We start from the raw sequence: 18,393 nt of genomic DNA, 5'->3' as shown, positions 1-18,393 counted from the left end.
CTGCCCTTTTATAACTTGATTGAAGAGCGCAGATATAATAGCTCTTAATAACGAAACACAGGATAGTGTTCTAAAGAATGTAGGCCTCTGTTTCATCACACATTACAGAAATGGCATCACGGTGGAGTTAAACTCCATGTATTTCAGTGTGGCTTACATGAGAGCCCTGACTAGATTATGCTCAACAATCTGCATTGCACCACAGTGAGTACTTTTAAGGACTTGGACTGTAATCAAAATGCATTAAAATTGTTGGCTTGTAAGGAAAGAAGTGTCTTTCCCACAGAACCTGCTGCATTTCTTCATTTAAAGCCTTTGTCAACTTTACCTTGCCTGTCATTGATACTCATAATGTGCCTTCAACTGGATCCCATCATTTCAACTCCCAAATGACACTACAGTGCTATCCACATCTATCCAGAAGTAAATCCTATTGAATTTAGCCTTAATTGAACTTAGTTCTGAGTCCCATGCCAGCAGTGGTTGAAACTATAGTTTTGCCCTTCCTGATTGCTTCGGGGATGTTCTGTGGGTAATCAAAGATTTTTTGTTTTTCAGCAGATTTTCCATATTTGAAGAGCACTTAGCTCAGAGGCTGTGCCAAGTTACATGGCAAAAAATAAAACATCTCAGCAAAGCAGGTTCCTGAAATGGGGAGAGTTATTAGGAGAAATTTCATATTCACAGCTCAAGGATGTCAGCTGCTTTTCAACAGAATAACCTTATATTGGGCACACTAAATGCTCCTTTGGTATTAAGATCACAGGAACAGTGGATTCTTTTCGAAGCAGGTTACACATGTGCAACAGAAGCAGCTAGCAGAATATTCTGTTCTTGACTTAGTATAGCAGACTGGAGCATGTAACCAGTTCTTGTGTATAGCAGAATCTTTGTGGCAGGGCGGCTGGAAATGTAATAACATGACATACCTAGACAACAGCAGTTGTGTATTGTTGGCCAAATGCAACTATATATACAGGCAACCACCAATTTATGCGAGGGTTACATTTCAAGGCACCATATGTTTAAGTGAAATCACGTATATTTGAAACGCCATTGAAAAAGCCTGCAAAAACCCTGCCCTGCCCCCTCCCCGTTCTGCCCCCTTTTGTGATGCTTTTGTGATGTTTTTGGATCACTTCCAAGTTTGGCATGATGCCTACAGAGGTGATATAAAGCAGCCATTTATTTACCCTGGCTGTGTAAACTTTTGCTTAATTGTACATTTGGCAAAGCACAGTAATATCACCAAGTTGTCCTAGAATGGCCTCATAAAAAATGAAAGGTGGCCCTAAGAGCACAGCAATCAAAACGCTCAGTTGGGAAAACCCTATTGTATAATTCTTTGTACACAAGAGGCAAGGAAAGCCCTTTTATATTCTTGATAAGGGTATGTGATATACTGACAGGATTTCAGCAGCAAGATACGAAACTCTTGTAAATGAGACTGCGGGGAAGAGAGAACCCGGACTGCAATTGTGTAAAGGTATTAAAACCACAGTTTTGTAAGTCAATAAAATTGCTACTATAAGATGAGTGTTTGTGGGCCCTGTGACCCTGTTTTTGCACTATAGTGGGTAGTTGGCAGTGTGGGATAGAAATAAATAAATCTGCCTTACCTGTGCAGGGTAGGTAGAATAGCTTCCCCATGCCATTCTGAAATTCATTGCTCCACTCACTATCTCCTCTGGCTCCCAATCTCCACTGGCATATGACCCTCCAAAAGTTGTCCAGGAGAGAATGCGGCCTCTGGCTGAAAAAAGTCTCAGTGCTAAAGGCTGTTCCAAGCAGAGCTTTCCAATGTCGTTTTCTTCTCTGTCCCTGTGACCTTCCTGTGACCTGTGTACTTTGCTCAAGGCTACCCATCTCATGCTACGGAAGGAGAGCAGGACTGTCTTCACTGCAAAGCAATTGAAGATGGCTGGGGAAAACGAAACAAATGGGATTTCCATTTTGGCAGCTATGGGAAGTTTCTTCCCCTAGCACTTAGGGAAATCAAACTTCCCCTGCTCCGGCCCTGCCATTCAATCTTGATAAGAACCCTCCCCTGGGGCCTGATATTTAACAATCATGCCATTAAAAAATAAAAATAAATGTGCCCACTGAACTGCTTCGATCTGAGGAACTGGCATGTAACTGGCTTGTTACGCAGTTGTAAGAAATCAATTGTTTAGTGTCGCACCAACTACACTTTGGAACTCCATGCCTGTTGACATCAGACAGGCACCTTTGCTTTGCTGCTTTCAGTGCCTGCTTAAAACATTTTTGTTTAGGCATCTCCAGACACATAGACGCTGGTGCGTTTTCATCCCTTTTGCTCTTAGTTGTAATTCTTTTTTACATGTCTTAAAAAAATTATTAATAATTTTGATATTTCTTCTAAAGCTCTTGGATTTGCCACAATCAAATGGTTTGTTTGAGCGTACCTCTGCTGTGCAAAACAGGGTGTGGAACTCAACAGAGAAAGACTGTCCTTGTTTTGAGGCACTGCATGCAACAGTTTGGTTGTGGGAAGACTATTTCGTTGTGCCCATGGTGGCTTCTCCCCGCCTCCGGCAAACGGTCATCTAAATTCATTTGCTGGCCCCCATCTTACAGAACTCGGTTCAAGCTCCACTGAAAAAACGGTTTGTAGTGGCATGGCAGGTTTTGTTCATGATGAATGCAACGGAGGTTCCTTTTTCCTCACCCACCCACTCACCCCCGAAGCAGTTGCCATGAGGGGGCAAGGGGCAGCGCAGCCCCCACAACCAGGGCACAAGTCCCCTGGCCTCAACAGGCTGACTTGCTCCCAACAGCCTCTGGCTGCTTCAGACAGGCCAGGCCATTGTGGGGCAATCAATTAATCTTCCCTTCATCCTTCTGCCCTTTGACCTTGTCTGGCTCAGTTCGGAAGCCACAAAACCCCACAGTAAAACACCCCTGGCTGCCCCTTCTTGGCTGAGGCTTGGTGGATAAGATGGAAATAGAAAATTAATGCCAGTCAGAAGAGGCTACTGGAGAACAGGAACAAGATTAGAGGCAGGTCAGCTTTCTTGTTCCGTCCCAGCTATAAAAGGGTTCAAACTATTTAAGTGATAACTATACTTAGTGGGTGGTGGAAGAGAAGGGGTAGCAAAGGAAGGAAGCATTGGCTGAAATGTCTTAGGCCTGCTTGACTGTTTTTCCCTAGAGGCATGCAGCTCCAGCCCCATAACCACATCTGTGCCCACCTTTTGCATAAAGAAGAGGCATCGGCATAGGAATGGGCACCAGGGATTTCTGGGTAAATTATTAACAAGCAGTTGTGGGCAATGGACTTCAGGAGGGGGTCAGAGCTAAAGCTGAAACAGCAAGCCACATTCACACCATACATTAAAAACACCACGATATCACTTTAAACAGTTATGGCTTTCCCCCAGAGAATTCTGGGAGGTGTAGTTTGTCAAAGTTGTTGAGAGTTGTTATAAGGCCCTTCTTCCCCCCACAATTCCCAGAGGGAACACTCAGGCTTCGTAGCTCTGTGAGGGGAGCATATATGTGTAATAAAACGGTATATCCTAAAGACCCCACAGACTCCATTAACCTTCGGTCCAAGGAACCCAAACCCTAGGGGAAGTGCCTGTACCGTCTGGAGTCTCTCATTGCTCGGAGAATGGGGTTCTGTGTAACAATACATATGTTGGCAATCTCTGTCCACTAGTGCAAGGGCTTAGGGAGCCATAGTGCAAGTAACATTAGTAGCCTAAGAAGTTACAGGAGTTCAACGGGAGGGTACAGGATATTCACCAACAGGAAATGAAGCAATAAGCCCACTCCGAAACTTCTGCAGGAAACAACAACATAAAAAAGAGGGTTGCACATAACCCTGATACAATCAAGAGCACAAATGATTATAAATGCACAATTTAAAAAGGGTTTCTGGAGGGGTCTAGGCATGTGGTTGTTTTCAATTGACCTTTATTCAGAGCAGACCCATTGGAATGAATAGACCTAAGATTTGGACCATGAATTTCAATGGGTCTAACTCTGAGTAAAAGTCTGTTGAATACACCCCATGTCAAATTTTGCCATCTCACATCTCAACACTGGTGGTGCCATTTTCTCAGACTCCTGGCAGAGATCTTACTTAAATGTGTTGGGTTCCTGTTGATACTCATTTGCAAAAGCAGATAATGCTTTCATATCTGCCTGAGATTTATCTCATTTGTCTTGTGATTTCCCTTTGTTAGTTCCTCCCACACAATGGTTCCAGTCAAGGATGTGCCCTATCACTGCCGAGAAGCTTCCAGAAAACCACAGCTTTAAGATAGCCTTGTCTCTTTAAGATAGCCATGAGACGCTGACTAGTGATGGAAATGATCTCATGACGCACCACTGGTTTGTGCTTGGAATTCTCATTAGCATGCATGATCAGCACGCACAAACAGGGAACTTGCCTAGAAAAAAGCTTGACACATTAGTTTGTCCTATGAGACTACAAATGTCATTTGGAAAGCCCCAAGGAAACATTTTTGGGGTGTAACAGACTGCAAGCTTGAAGGAGGAATGGTCAGCAATGCTTGCGAGGGGAGAGTTGAAGTTCTGATAATTTGGCGAATTTGGAACTACAAATCCCATCATCCCTGACCATTGGTTGTGCTGGCTGGGGCTGATGGGAGCTGGAGTCCACCTGGAGATGCCACAGGTTTCCCACCTCTGGTGTAGGCAATCCACCAGATAGTCTGGTCCCCATGGCTGGCTGGGGTTGTTAGAGGTTATACTGGATAGATGTATGGGGCTGATGGGATTTGTAGTCAAACAATATCTGGAGGGCATCAGGTTGGGAAAGGTTAGCACTTCTTTTCAGACTCCTCTCCAAATCTGTAATGTGGGGCTCATGTTGGCGTACCTTCTAGGGTTATTGTAAAGTTTGCAAAAATAATTTATGTTTATGCTAAGCTTTTATGCTAATGGGCAAGGATAATGGGTGCTGGCGTTCAAGAACATCTGGAAGGTCAGGTCTTCCCCATCCCTGGGCTAAGAAATATCAGTCCTCCTTTCAATGAATATCCAGCCTATTGCTCAGAGAGCAAAGCCCTTTTCCCCCTATGATGGATATGAGGTCAGTGCATCAAGCTGCAGCATTTCACTTTGGTAGGAAATTGGCTTATGGATGAGCCTGCGCGGTCACTAAATGCCGACGTCTCATGGCTGGGTGCCCAAACTGCAATGTTAATTGAAATACTTCCATCCCTATCAACACAAAGGAGCTCGGCTATTCCTCTGGTTCGCGAGGAAAGGGCATGACTCTCTCTCTCTCTACCCAAAGAGATGCACTGAATTGCTTACTATGGATGTAGCGTCAGCAGGTGGCCAAGTCGGGCACTGTCAGGGGGACCCAGCAACTCACACCCTTGTGGCCTGGCTTGACCATGCTGCCACTGGCCACTGCTCACGGCCCTCCCTGCTGGGCCCCCAGACAACCAATGGGACAGTGCTGCTGGACACAAGAAATGGCATTGGAGGTACAATGTCAAAGGCCCTTGAAGCCTGGTTTTGGCCCTGACTTGGGACTAGGAATTGGGGAGGTGGGAACTGAATTCCGTCAAGGAAGAAGCAGCATCACAGTTCAAGGAAACATTCCAACCAGGGGGAAGCTCTTGAGTGTGTGGAGCAAGGCTGGTAAGACTCATGGTCCTGGGAGCATCCTGGAGACCAGACAGAGGTGCCTGGACGACTGCATTTCGCTACCTGCTAAGGTTCAGCTGTCACCTAGCTGCAGCCATTCAAGCAGTCTGTCTCAGTGGGAGAGAGATGAGAAACAGGTCTTATTTCAGGTCTGCAGAAAGACCAGCTCCATCAATAACCCCCTGCACCTGAATTGTTTCCAGCTGTTCACAGTAGCGGCTGGTGCCCATTCAGATCAGTGGGGTGGAAGGCAGAAGGCCCAGGCAGTAGTTGTAGCCAGAGCCAATGACAGGCAGAACCAGGTACATTTAATTCTACCTAAAAAATCATCTCATCCCTTATATACACAATCATTCACTGGATTCTGCAGGTGAGAGGCTCCTGCAAATAGCATTTTATCAGGAGGTCTGCTCTGCATGATATTAGTAATGTGGCACCCACCCTTGGGGATTCCTTCCCGTTGAATATTTACGAAGCCTTTAAAAAAATCTCCAGAAAGAAATCCCCAAAGATTCATCTGAATACTCAAAAACTGGAAAGCTTGCAGTGGGCAATTTGATTTGACCCCCCCAATATGTTCTTGACATCTTCCACCGTCTGGTGGTTGACATGTATAGCCCATCAGTCATCATTTGAGATGGGGGAGGAAAAATCTATGAACACGGGATGTAGGGGAGACCCTTTGCTCAAATGCAAACCTCCACATGGTCTGAAAGAGATGCCTTTCATGATAAGAGTCCACCCGGATTTCAGGCACCTGTTATTGACAACATCTTGTTTAAATCGACTTGTGTCCTGCCTCTCAATCCTGCAGGAGGACTGAATTAATTTTACAGTAATCACATTCATCTGCAACTCAGACTCACCTTAGCAACTCCAGGCAGCGCAGAGATGTGGGTGTTGTTGGCATATTCCCATTTGGGGTCTGTTTGGAGGGGGAAATACCCCCCCACCTGAATCGTAACTTCTGTATTTTTCAGGAATGTGAATTATCAGCTGTCAATTTATTTATTTTAATTATGATGTTTGTTTTTAGATAGCACTGCTGAATTAATCACAAGTTGGTAGTATTCTTGGGAGGGGGAGATTCCTCAGGGAGTCAATTAGGTTTTCGTTGCAGATGGTAAGAGGTGTCTGCTGTTTAATTTAAAACTCTGGTCTCTACGAGAAAAACTCTGGCCACTCCAAACCAATCTACAACCAAACAGTTCTTTAAAAAAAAGAAAAAGTTGCAGCATGCATCTTGAGAAGCTGTCAGTGCCTACTTTCCATACAAATACAGGGCTTTTGGGCAAGAGAGTATATTTAGACCCTACATTACACCACGAACAAGTCTTGGCTAACCATATCAGGAGATTAAGCAGCTGTTTGTGGTCAGCGCTGTTAAATGGATACTTGTTAGGCTAGCTCCACCTAGGAATTAAATCAGGGCTGTGGAGCTTGTTGGACTCCAACTCCACTCATCCCTGACCATTGGCCATTCTAGCTGGCGCTGATGAGTTCTGGCAGTTCAGCAGTATCTAAATGATCACAAATTTCACTGCCCTGTTTTAATCAGGCTTAATAAACAAGCAGAGACACAGCAGGGCTCCTTTCTGGATGGCATGGTGCTCCCAGCAACCAGAAGGTTTTAGTCCAGAGATGGGGAAGCTGTGGCCCTACAGATGCTGTTGAACTGCAGCACCCATCCTCCCTGACTGCTTGTAGCTGGGGCTGATGGGAGTTTGAATCAAACAGAACCCAGAGGGCCACAGGCTCACCAACACCCCAAACTAAAGGAACACCAATATTTTCAGGTGACACAGGATCGAGCACTCAATGTACCAGAGAAGTGAGGGGGACCCTCTCCCCTTAACAATGATGGCACCAGAAAAAAGATCAGTGGCACTTGAAGGTCACTGACAGATCATAAGAAGTCCAAGATCGAATCCCCAGGTAAGAATGGGCAAATCTGTCAATTTAGGTTTTTCCTCACCACCCCCAGTCTTAAATTCAGTTCTCCACATCAGTTTGAATGAATGAATGAATTAATGAATGAATGAATACCTGAGGCTAGGGCACATGGGAGTTGTGGTTTAAAAATCTAGAGGGCACCAAGTTGATGAAAGGTGAGTGTCTCTGTGTTGCCTGAGGGTGCTTAGATAGGGCTGCCATACATCCGAGATTTCAAAAGTGGAATGCGGTGGTTTGTCTTTACATTCTCATTAAAAAAAGCTCAACAATTTAGGTCGTTTCCAAAGAACAGCTTTTAAGATGTCCTGGTTTAATAGAGCTTTGTGGCCTTCCTAAAAAAAGCTAAAGAGTGCTCAGCAGCAGGCATTCAGTAAACAGTCAACTTCCAAGCTGTGGGCTAGCTCTGCAAGGTTCATCAGTGTGAGGAAGTATTCCTCTCTCTAGATAGAAGAATCCCTAGTTATTTATTCCATGTTGTTTACTGCATTTATATCGCATCTTTTTCTTTGAAGAGCTCGAGGTGGCATCACATGGTTCTCCGCCTCCTCATTTAATCACCACAACAACCCTGCAAGGTAGGTTAGTCCGAGAGGCAGTGACTGGCCCAAGTTCACCCAGAAGAAGAAGAAGAAGAAGAAGAAGAAGAAGAAGAAGAAGAAGAGTAGTAGTAGTAGTAGTAGTAGTAGTAGTAGTAGTTTGGATTTGATATCCTGCTTTATCACTAACCGAAGGAGTCTCAAAGCGGCTAACATTCTCCTTTCCCTTCCTCCCCCACAACAAACACTCTGTGAGGTGAGTGGGGCTGAGAGACTACAGAGAAGTGTGACTAGCCCAAGGTCACCCAGCAACTGCATGTGGAGGAGCGGGAAGCAAACCCGATTCACCAGATTACGAGTCCACAGCTCTTAACCACAACACCACACAGAGAGCTTCACGGCTGAGTAAGGATTTGAACCCTGGTCTCCGAGAGTCCAATACCCTAACCATTACACCACACTGGCTCTGAAATATAAGCAGTGGGGAATATCGGCAAAGGGAACCAGAACAAATAGCTTTTGTGACGCCACTGCAGAAATCTCTTGCTTGCTCTCCTGCCCCCCCCCCCACTCGCCTGTCTCCTAGCTTCATCTCTTTTAAGCGGCGTTGAACAGCTCTGCCCCCTTTAAACAACAAGCACGGCAGCTCAACTAATGCAGACTCGCCAGCCAGATTTACATGTGAAAATTACCCATCTTCATCCCTGGAAATTATATTTATAGGCGCAAAGAGAATGGCCTCCCTCTACTTTGAAGTTGGCGTGCGGCTTGGAGTGAAGGCACAAATGAGCACCCTGCCGCTCATCAGCTCTCGTTCACTAACACACCCGACACTTGTGTCCAGAATAGAAGTGCCTTGAATGCGGCGTGATCTGTTAAGGCCCCAAAGGCATCAGTAAGAAACAGGCATAGAGAAACTTGTCTGGCCTACTTCTGTCCTCTGCAAAAGAGTGTCATGAAGCTGGGGTCAGATTCCTCTTCTTCAGGTGACATGGTCAAGGACTCACAGTCAGAAGGGGAAATGCAGGAAGAAGCACCTCCACAACTTGGGCCCATGTTGCCTCTCATAGAATTCTAGAGTTGGAAGGGACCCTGAGGATCATCTAGTCCAACCCACTGCAACATGGGAATACACAGCTGTCCCCTACAGGGATCAAACTCACAACCGTGGCATTATCAGCACCATGCTCTAACCAACTGAGCTATCCTGATGTCAACATGTTCCATAGGCAGCAGTCTGACAGGCATTGTAGAAGCACAGTCATACCTCGGGTTACAGATGCTTCAGGTTGTGTTTTTTCGGGTTACGGACCGCCCAAACCCGGAAGAACTGGAATGGGTTACTTCCGGGTTTCAGCGGTCAGGCATGCGCAGAAGTGCTAGATCGTGCTTTGCGCATGCGCCGAAGTGCAACCCACACTTGCGCAGACACGCAGCTGCAGGTTGCGAACGTGCATCCCGCACGGATCATGTTCGCAACCCCGAGCGTTCACTGTAAAAGTTTGTTTTTGTTATTTAAAAAAAAAAACCAGAAAAAATATGGACTGTAATAAAGTTGCTCAGTTCAACATAATAGAAAATAAAGCATAATTGGCCATTGGAAGAGCTGGCTGTAGTAAGCACTAAGAATCCTTTATGCTCTTCAAATGAGTGCAGAAATAAAATGAAGCTACGAAGCCTCCATTTCCAGCATTTCGCCGTGTCTAGGGACTCAGAAAACCATAAGGAAGATACTAAATATTGAAGAGGCTGGCTGCTCCAGAGCAAGAGATGGAGAAAGAAAAGGTACACAGATACCCTTTGGTGGAATTAAAGACCTGCACTCTGCATCTCAAAGGCTGAAGGCTGATTTCAGAGGCGCAATTAAGCTTGACAAATAATGCCTAGCGAGTCCCCTTCTGCCCATAATGTTGGCTTCCAGAACGGAAGAAAATGATAAGCATTAAACTCAAGGAGAGAGCAAAAAGCTTCCCAATGCGGTGTTAAGCTTGTCTAGGATGCGTGATGAAATGGCGTTGTCTAATGTACCATTCCGGTCGCCGCTGAGAGAAAATGGGTAGTTGTTGCATTGGGATGGGCCCGCTGTTGTAAAGAAATCAAAGGCCATAAATCCAGAGAACCAGCTAGGCTTCACTTAAGCAATGAGTGAGTTTCCTTCTCAACTGGCTCCTTGCTTGCTGTGTGTAAAGAGGGCCAGTGCTGGCATAGAGCATCACTGGGCAAATACTAGGAGCCCAGGCTGCCCCTGATGCCAAGCCTGGACTGAAGCCATTCCTTTATTTTGGTTTAATCTTTTTTATCTCTAGTGCTGAAAGAAGTACCGGGTCTATGCAGATGGATCAGGGCTGGCTCTGCCACTGGGCAGACTAAGGCAGCAGCCACAGGCAGCCAGTCCTGCGATGGCGGCAGAAGGAACCACACACTTCCAGGCCACTCCCCCAGAACCCTTCACCTGCTTCCTTTGGGTCAGCATTTCATGGGCAACAAAGCTTGTATTATTATTATTATTATTAATTATTACTGTGTGTATACTTCCTTTCATCCGCAGATCTCAGGGCGGTTCACAACATAAAATCACAAGATAAAAAAAATAGTCTGGGCTTCCCCCAAAGAATCCTCCAGATATAGGGCGTTATATAAATTCAATAAATTAAAAAAGAAAAGAATCCTGGACACTGTAAGGGTGCTGGGAGTTGTTAGAAGACCCCTATTCCCCTCTCACAGCTACAGTTCCCAGAGTGGTTTAACAATCAATTCATCTTCCTAGGGAATTCTGGGAACTATAGCTCTGTGAGGGGAATTTACACATAAGCACACAAAAACAACCTGAGCATAGGATGGAGGGACTCGCAGCATTAACACTCCATTCTACACCACTGAGCCTCTTGGGCTTGCCGATTAGAAGGCCAGCGGTTCGAATCACCACAACGGGGTGAGCTCCTGTTGCTCTGTCCCAGGTCCTGCCAACCTAGCAGTTTGAAAGCACACCAAAAAGTGCAAGTAGATAAATAGGTATCGCTCCGGCGGGAAGGTAAATGGCATTTCCATGCGCTGCTCTGGTTTCGCCAGAAGCGGCTTAGTCTTGCTGGCCACATGACCCGCAAAAACTGTCTGTGGACAAACGCCAGCTCCCTCGGCCAGTAAAGTGAGATGAGCGCCGCAACCCCAGAGTCGTCTGTGACTGGACTTAACTGTCAGGGGTCCTTTACCTTATTTTTAGGTTCCCAGGGAGACCCCAAAGCCATAACTTGGGGTCCAACACAGAGCAAGTCATGCCTCTGTGTCTCCAGCTTCCAGCGTCAGCCAAAGTTCATTCTCTCTCACACACACAGCCCCACCCACTTGGCCAATTATTCTCCATCCTAGGATGATGTGGCATCCAGCCAGGTGTTATGAGGAAAGGTCCGCCCATTTGTCTCTGTGGCAATGTCTTCGGGAATGTAAATGGTGGTACTTAACAGGCCAGCCAACGCTATTACCTTAACAAAGCAAGTGGCTTGACCGGTTGAGCAAGTTTCCTCACATACTTCTAATGCCACATACGCAGGATTGCAGGTTTGGAAGGGATCCATGGGTATCATCCAGACTGACCCCCTCAACCCATACAAGTAGCAATGTCAGGCCGCTGAGAAGAAGGGTGAGATATGTAATTGTTGGCACCCCAGGTTCCCACAATCCCCTCGCCTCATCTAATATCTCTCCCTCTCCTCCTCCACCACCACCACCCTCCAGCTCCGCACATAAATCTCCTTGCCTAGTCACCGGCCTCCAATCATGCTTTTTCCTTTCTCATTCCCTGGCAGGCCGCACATCTCTGCCGGGCTATTGTTCCTGTAGCTGAAGGGTTGGAGGTGTTATGCATTCGATTGCCTAAATTAATTCACACTTTCTCCCCCTTTCTATCCGGCCTGTTCAGCCCGCGCTTTTCAATCAACGCTCCCTGGTACCTTCTGAAAAAGAAACACGTACAATTGAGAAAGTTATGCTTGACTGAGTGCTGCTGTGACAGGCTGGGATGCTGGCGGGGGTGGAGGAGGGAGCTGAGCGCATGGTTCCCCACCACCACCAATATTTTTCATGCAGGCAAGTTTAAAGATACTGGCACTTGTAGCTGTTTCAGCTGCACTCTGCATATCACACTAGTGGCGAGAGGAGGAAGCCAAGAGATTTAGACTTGTGAACTGCCCCCCATACCCACCTCCCAAACACCACTATTTAGAGATGGTTTTTTTCAGGTGGCAGGAGAAATTATAGCACTTTGTGAGAGGTGGGGTTATAAGGCATACAGTGGTACCTCTGGTTACATACTTAATTTGTTCCGGAGGTCTGTTCTTAACCTGAAACTGTTCTTAACCTGAAGCACCACTTTAGCTAATGGGGCCTCCCGCTGCTGCTGCGCCGCTGCCGCATGATTTCTTTTCTCTTCCTGAAGCAAAGTTCTTAACCCAAGGTATTATTTCTGGATTAGTGGAGTCTGTAACCTGAATCATATGTAACCTGAAGCGTATATAACCAGAGGTACCACTGTACAGTGGACGCTTGAGTTGCGAACGTGATCCATGCGGAAGGCACATTCGCAACCTGCAGCATTCACAACCCACAGCGCCGCATCTGCACACGTGCGGGTTGCAATTCAGCACTTCTGTGCATGAGCAACCGCAGAAACCCAGAAGTAACCCGGTTCTGGTATTTCCAGGTTTTGGCGTGTCCGTAACCCAAAAAAACGCAACATGAAGCATCTATAACCCGAGGTATGATTGTTGTGATGGTTTGTTACCTTTCTTTAATTGCTGTAGCAGAGCTCTGCGATTGGCTGTGCAGCCTCAGAATCACCAAATTATAGAGATGGACAGGCCAAAAGGGACACCTAGCATACCCTCCAACATTTCTCTGGTGAAAATAGGGAGATCCTATTCCATAATAACAATCATATTAATTTTATTATTTGTGCTCCGCCCATTTGACTGGGTTGACCCAGCCACTCTGGACGGCTTCCAACATATATAACAACATAATAAAACATTTTTAAAACTTCCCTATACAGGCCTGCCTTCTCAACAAGGTTGTGTAGTTACTTATCTTCTTGGCTCGAGGGTTGCATAACTCCATACCCTCCAACATTTCTCTGATGAAAATACAGTGGTACCTCAGGTTAAGAACTTAATTCGTTCTGGAGGTCCGTTCTTAACCTGAAACTGTTCTTAACCTGAGGTACCACTTTAGCTAATGGGGCCTCCCGCTGCCACCACAGAATTTTTGCTCTCATCCTGAAGCAAAGTTCTCAACCCGAGGTACTATTTCTGGGTTAGCGGAGTCTGTAACCTGAGGTACCACTGTAGGGAGGGTCCTAAGGAAAATAGGGACATTCTGGGATCAAATCAGAAACTGGGACATCTTCTGTAAGTCCGGGACTCTCCCTGGAAAATAGGGGCCCTTGAGGGCCTGCTGTAGTCCAACCACCCACAATGCAGGAATAGGCCTTCATGTCCTTCACAACACACCCTTTGGAATATTGCCACAGGCAGGAGGCCCCCCTCACAGAGCTACCATTCCCAAAATGGTTTAACAAGCAATCCTTCTGAGCAGGGAACTCTGGGAACTGTAGACCTAACACCTCTCAGCATCCTTAACAAACTACAGTTCCCAGAATTCTTTAAAGGGGGTTATCACAGCACTTTAAACATATGGTGTAAATGTGGCCTTAGTTGGATGCAACCCACAATGCCGACTTCATTGGTGGATTTGCAAAAAAAAATCCACCCTTACAACCTGTTCCATCACCACAGGGCCGGCCCAATACATTTTGGCACCTGAGGCAAAGCACAAAATGGCACCTCTCTCACCGCCAGGGAAGGAGTGAAGATCTACATCAGGAACGACCTCCTCTGGATCCTGCCGCCCGAGGCAGTCGCCTCACCTTGCCTGCATCACCCCAGAGAAGAAGAGGGCAAAGTGTGTCACAATTCTCAGAGATAAAATGCATCATAAGCAAATGGGATCTAAAGGCAACTCAGGCTGTGAATGTAAATGCAGATATTTCTTTCCTTCTTTCTTAAATGGTTTCAAGTTAGTGCAATCAAGCCACACGTATTAGGCAGAAGTTGAAACCCCAGCAACAGCCCACGCTTGCTAGCTGTTGCTTGGAAGAGCTAATGGAATTGTTTAAAAGGCCAGACTGTAAGCAAGAGCCATTCAATAAGGGCAAAAACAGAGCATCAGAACCGATAAAGTGTTTCTTCTTACCGCCACCTAGTGGATAATGTAAGTGCTTTCCCCAGAACAGCTGGAGCAGCTTCTACAGGATGCCCTGTTACATAACCGACACATTCACTCTCCTAATCTCCATTTTTCCTGATTTTAGCTTGCTTTCAGCTAGCCATTTGAGGCATGATTCCCTCCCACCTACACTCCCTTGATCCTTGAAGTTCCTCCCAGTCATGAAGAGGGTGGGGAGGGAAATAACCCCCGTTCTTGATTTTATAATTTATTTTGCCTTGAGATTTTTACAGCAGTGCCACATACAGGGGGAAATCTGCAAATAAAATAAGCATGGACAAGATTATAAAATGGCAATAAAATCAGCCATAATGCACAGCTGGGTATTTATTCCTACCACCTGTTCACAGCGGGAGTGTGACTTTCTTTTCCTTCTAAAAAAGGTCCTACAGTATATGAAATACAAAATTAGAGGTCTCCTAGCCACCTTCCCTGCCACCTATCCAACAGATCGGGCTCTATGCAAACATAAGATATATAAGAAAAAGTATTTGTTGCATACAGGAATGCATGAGAAAAACAAATTGCTTGAAAACGTTGCCTATTTGATTGAGGAGAGGTGTGGATTTTTTCCCCTCATACTCATTTGATGAAGTTGAATTTTGGAAGATCTGGGACAGAGAAGCAAAAGTCCTTCTTCATGCAGTGCATAATTAAACTATGGAACTCGCTTCTGCAGGAAGCTGTGATGGTCACCAATCTGGATGGCTTTAGAAGAGGATTGGACAAATTAATGGAGAAGAAGGCTATTTTTGGCTACTAGCAAGGGGAGCCCAACTTGAATAAAATATTGGGATAGCTAATGTTTAAGGCCTTAAATGATAATTTTAGGTTATATGTTAGTGATTAAGTTTTAATTTATATATATTTTTAACTGTTGCTATATCTGTATTGTCCCTGTTATACCTAATTGCAAATTCAAATATATCCCTATTGTGTTTTATGACTTCCTTGATATTGTATGTGGGCTGGAAGTGGTCTGTGACCGAAATAATAAATTCTTCTTCTATTGGGAGAGCCCAGGTAAGCCCTGCCCCACATAACTGATCACATGATGCAGTGCACACACATCATTTGAATGGCAATGCCCATTAACTTGGGAGGAGGGGCACCCCCTCAAATATTTTATTGGGGACCCCGAAGACCCTTTGGCCCCTAGGAGTTGGCTCCTATGGCTGCTAACTCTGAGAGCTATGTTCTTCCTCCCCTGTAGGAGGCAGTAATGCTTCTGAATGCCAGTTGCTGGAAACCAGAGCGGGGAAGGGTGCTCTCATGCCCGGGTCCTGTTTGCAGGTTTTCCACAGGCATCTGGGAGGACACTGTGAGAACAGGATGCTGGACTAGAAGGGCCATTGGCCTGATCCTGCAGGCTCTTCTTATGTTTGTATTTCTTCTTTTGTTTGTATTTCGCATTTCTTATGGGAAAATCTCCTGTCCCTCAACAGGCTGCATGGCAGCAATGGGTGTGACGGTAACAAAAGTAGCTGTGTCTACCCCTTGTACAAACCCCAGACGTACACACTCACAATTAGGGATAGAAGGATCTGTCAGTTCTGGCCCTCTCAGTCCTTTGCTCCTCTCAGTTCTTAAATTCAGTTTCTTACATTTCTACAGCAATTTGCATTCCCCTCTTCTAATAAACACATTTTTATATGAGGTGTTGACTAACGTACACATTTTTGCAAGTAATTTCTCCTCTAACACACACACACACACGAATCTACACACATATAAAGTGTGGTGTGTTTTTTTGAAGAATACATTTAATTTTCCATAAGGGTCACTATCGCCATCAAGTGTCATATTCTATATTGCACTTAAAACACTTTATTTCCAGTTAGGCTCTGAATAAGACTAGTTTCAAATATTTGGAGTGCATGTCATCCCTCCATGTAAATGAATATGAGTTCCTTGTACTTAACCTGAACATATTTATTTATATTTGCATTTAGGAATATAGTGGTACCTCAGGTTACATACACCTCAGGTTACATACGCTTCAGGTTACAGACTCTACTAACGCAAAAATAGAGCTTCAGGTTAAGAACTTTGCTTCAGGATGAGAACAGAAATCGTGCTCTGGCAGTGTGGCGGCAGCAGGAGGCCCTATTAGCTAAAGTGGAGCTTCAGGTTAAGAACAGTTTCAGGTTAAGAACGGACCTCCGGAATGAATTAAGTACTTAACCCGAGGTACCACTGTATTTATACTATCCTAGTACCCTTCCCAGGGTAATTTCCTATAGTATTTACACTCTTGGTTCTACACCAGCCATTTTCTCCTGCACTTAAAGAGTTCGCTCTTCCCCTGAAGCGTCAGTCTCTCCACTGTTGCAAACAGAAGAAATATTTGGTCCAATCCAGCAAAGCAGTGAGATTTAACCAAGGGGGGAGGTGTTTCAAAAAAAACACTCCCCTCTTTCAAAAGAGGGTGGGGCAAGTTCTGGGGGGAGGGAGTGGGGCAGGCTGTGAGCATGCACAGCTGGCCATTTGGCACGCTTCTTCTGGAGCAGCTTGTTTTAAAACGCTGATCTTTTTTCATTTTGTTTATTACCTTTGCATTATACCCTTTCCCTCAAGGATCTCAAGGTGGCATAAATGGTTCTCCTCATCCCCAGTTTATCCTCACAACAACCCTCTGAGGCAGGTTAAGCTAAGGAATGGTGATCAGCCCAACGTCACCCAGCGCACTTCACGGCTGAGCGGGGATTCGAACTCTGGATTCCCTTGCTCTATCCCAACACTCCGACCACAATGGCTTTCTGTTTCGCATATGTTTAATCCAATAACAAGACCCCTCTTTGCTATTTCAATCCGTCCTGGAACGGCGATTGCAGAGTGTACGAATTCTGCATATGTACCGGAGAAGGGCCTTCAGCAATGTATAATGAGAAAGTGGTAGAGTATATTTCATGGCAGTGATATTTCATGTGAGAATAGGAACTATGTGACAAGTACCCAAGAGAATCCCTATTATTTTCAGCTGTGAAATGTTGCAGGATATGTTATCACAGCCACAATTACAATCACGGGCATCTGGTCACGTTGCTTTAATTGTTTTAATTGCAGAGGGAAATTTTCTTCTCTTGCAACCTTGCATGGAAAGTGACATGAGGGCAAGATTGCACATTTAGCACTAAATTGCACTGAATCAAGGAAGAGGAATGATTTCCATCCAGAGGGCCACGTTCCCTGCTGGGCAAGCTTCTGGGGGCCACATGCCATTTGCATGTGATCGCTTCTCGGCCTTTTGGCTAAGATCAAGTGTAGTATCACATGCCATTTGCATGTGGGCAGGATCAGATGCAAAACAACACATTTACTGTTAAGTTGTGGGTGAACATATCAGACGACACAGCGATTCTTCAAACAGCTCTTGTTTATTCACAGGCCAGAACAAAACTGAACTGAAGGGTTCAGCCAGCCTGCTTATATAGAGCTCCACTAGAATGCAACAGTAACCATTTTCTGTAACTATCCAATCACTGAACGTCACTTTCGATCCCTTATTTGCATATGTGGACCTGAACTATCTACAGTATCCCCCTGCTGGCCCAGGGTGAGAACTTCAGTACATAACATTTACATTTTTATCCCAGGTTATCTTCAACATCCACATCCTCTGGTCCACTGTTCAGGCAAGCAAGATGTAGTCGAAACTGAGCTAAGTGGTTTGACTCTGTATAAAGTGACTTCCAAAAGGTATTCTGCCCTTAGGTCCTTAAAGGACACACACACACACACACACACACACAAATAAGTCTTGAAAAACTACTGTACTTCGCAGAGAGGCAAAGAAACTCTAGACATGCTCAGAGGCACAGGATCCAGAGGGTTTGAAAAAGAAAACAAATGGGAACAACCCTTTCGGGAACCACCTGCCACACTGCTGGCAACATCAGGACTGGATCAAGACCTTTAGAAACCCTAAGCACTGGAGAAATTATGGTGCCCCTCCCATTTGTAATGCAAACTAAAATAA

The sequence above is a fragment of the Podarcis gaigeae genome (genome assembly GCF_964106915.1).
Source record: "Podarcis gaigeae genome assembly, chromosome: 14".
Taxonomy (NCBI): domain Eukaryota; kingdom Metazoa; phylum Chordata; class Lepidosauria; order Squamata; family Lacertidae; genus Podarcis; species Podarcis gaigeae.
This window is presented reverse-complemented; position numbering follows the sequence as displayed.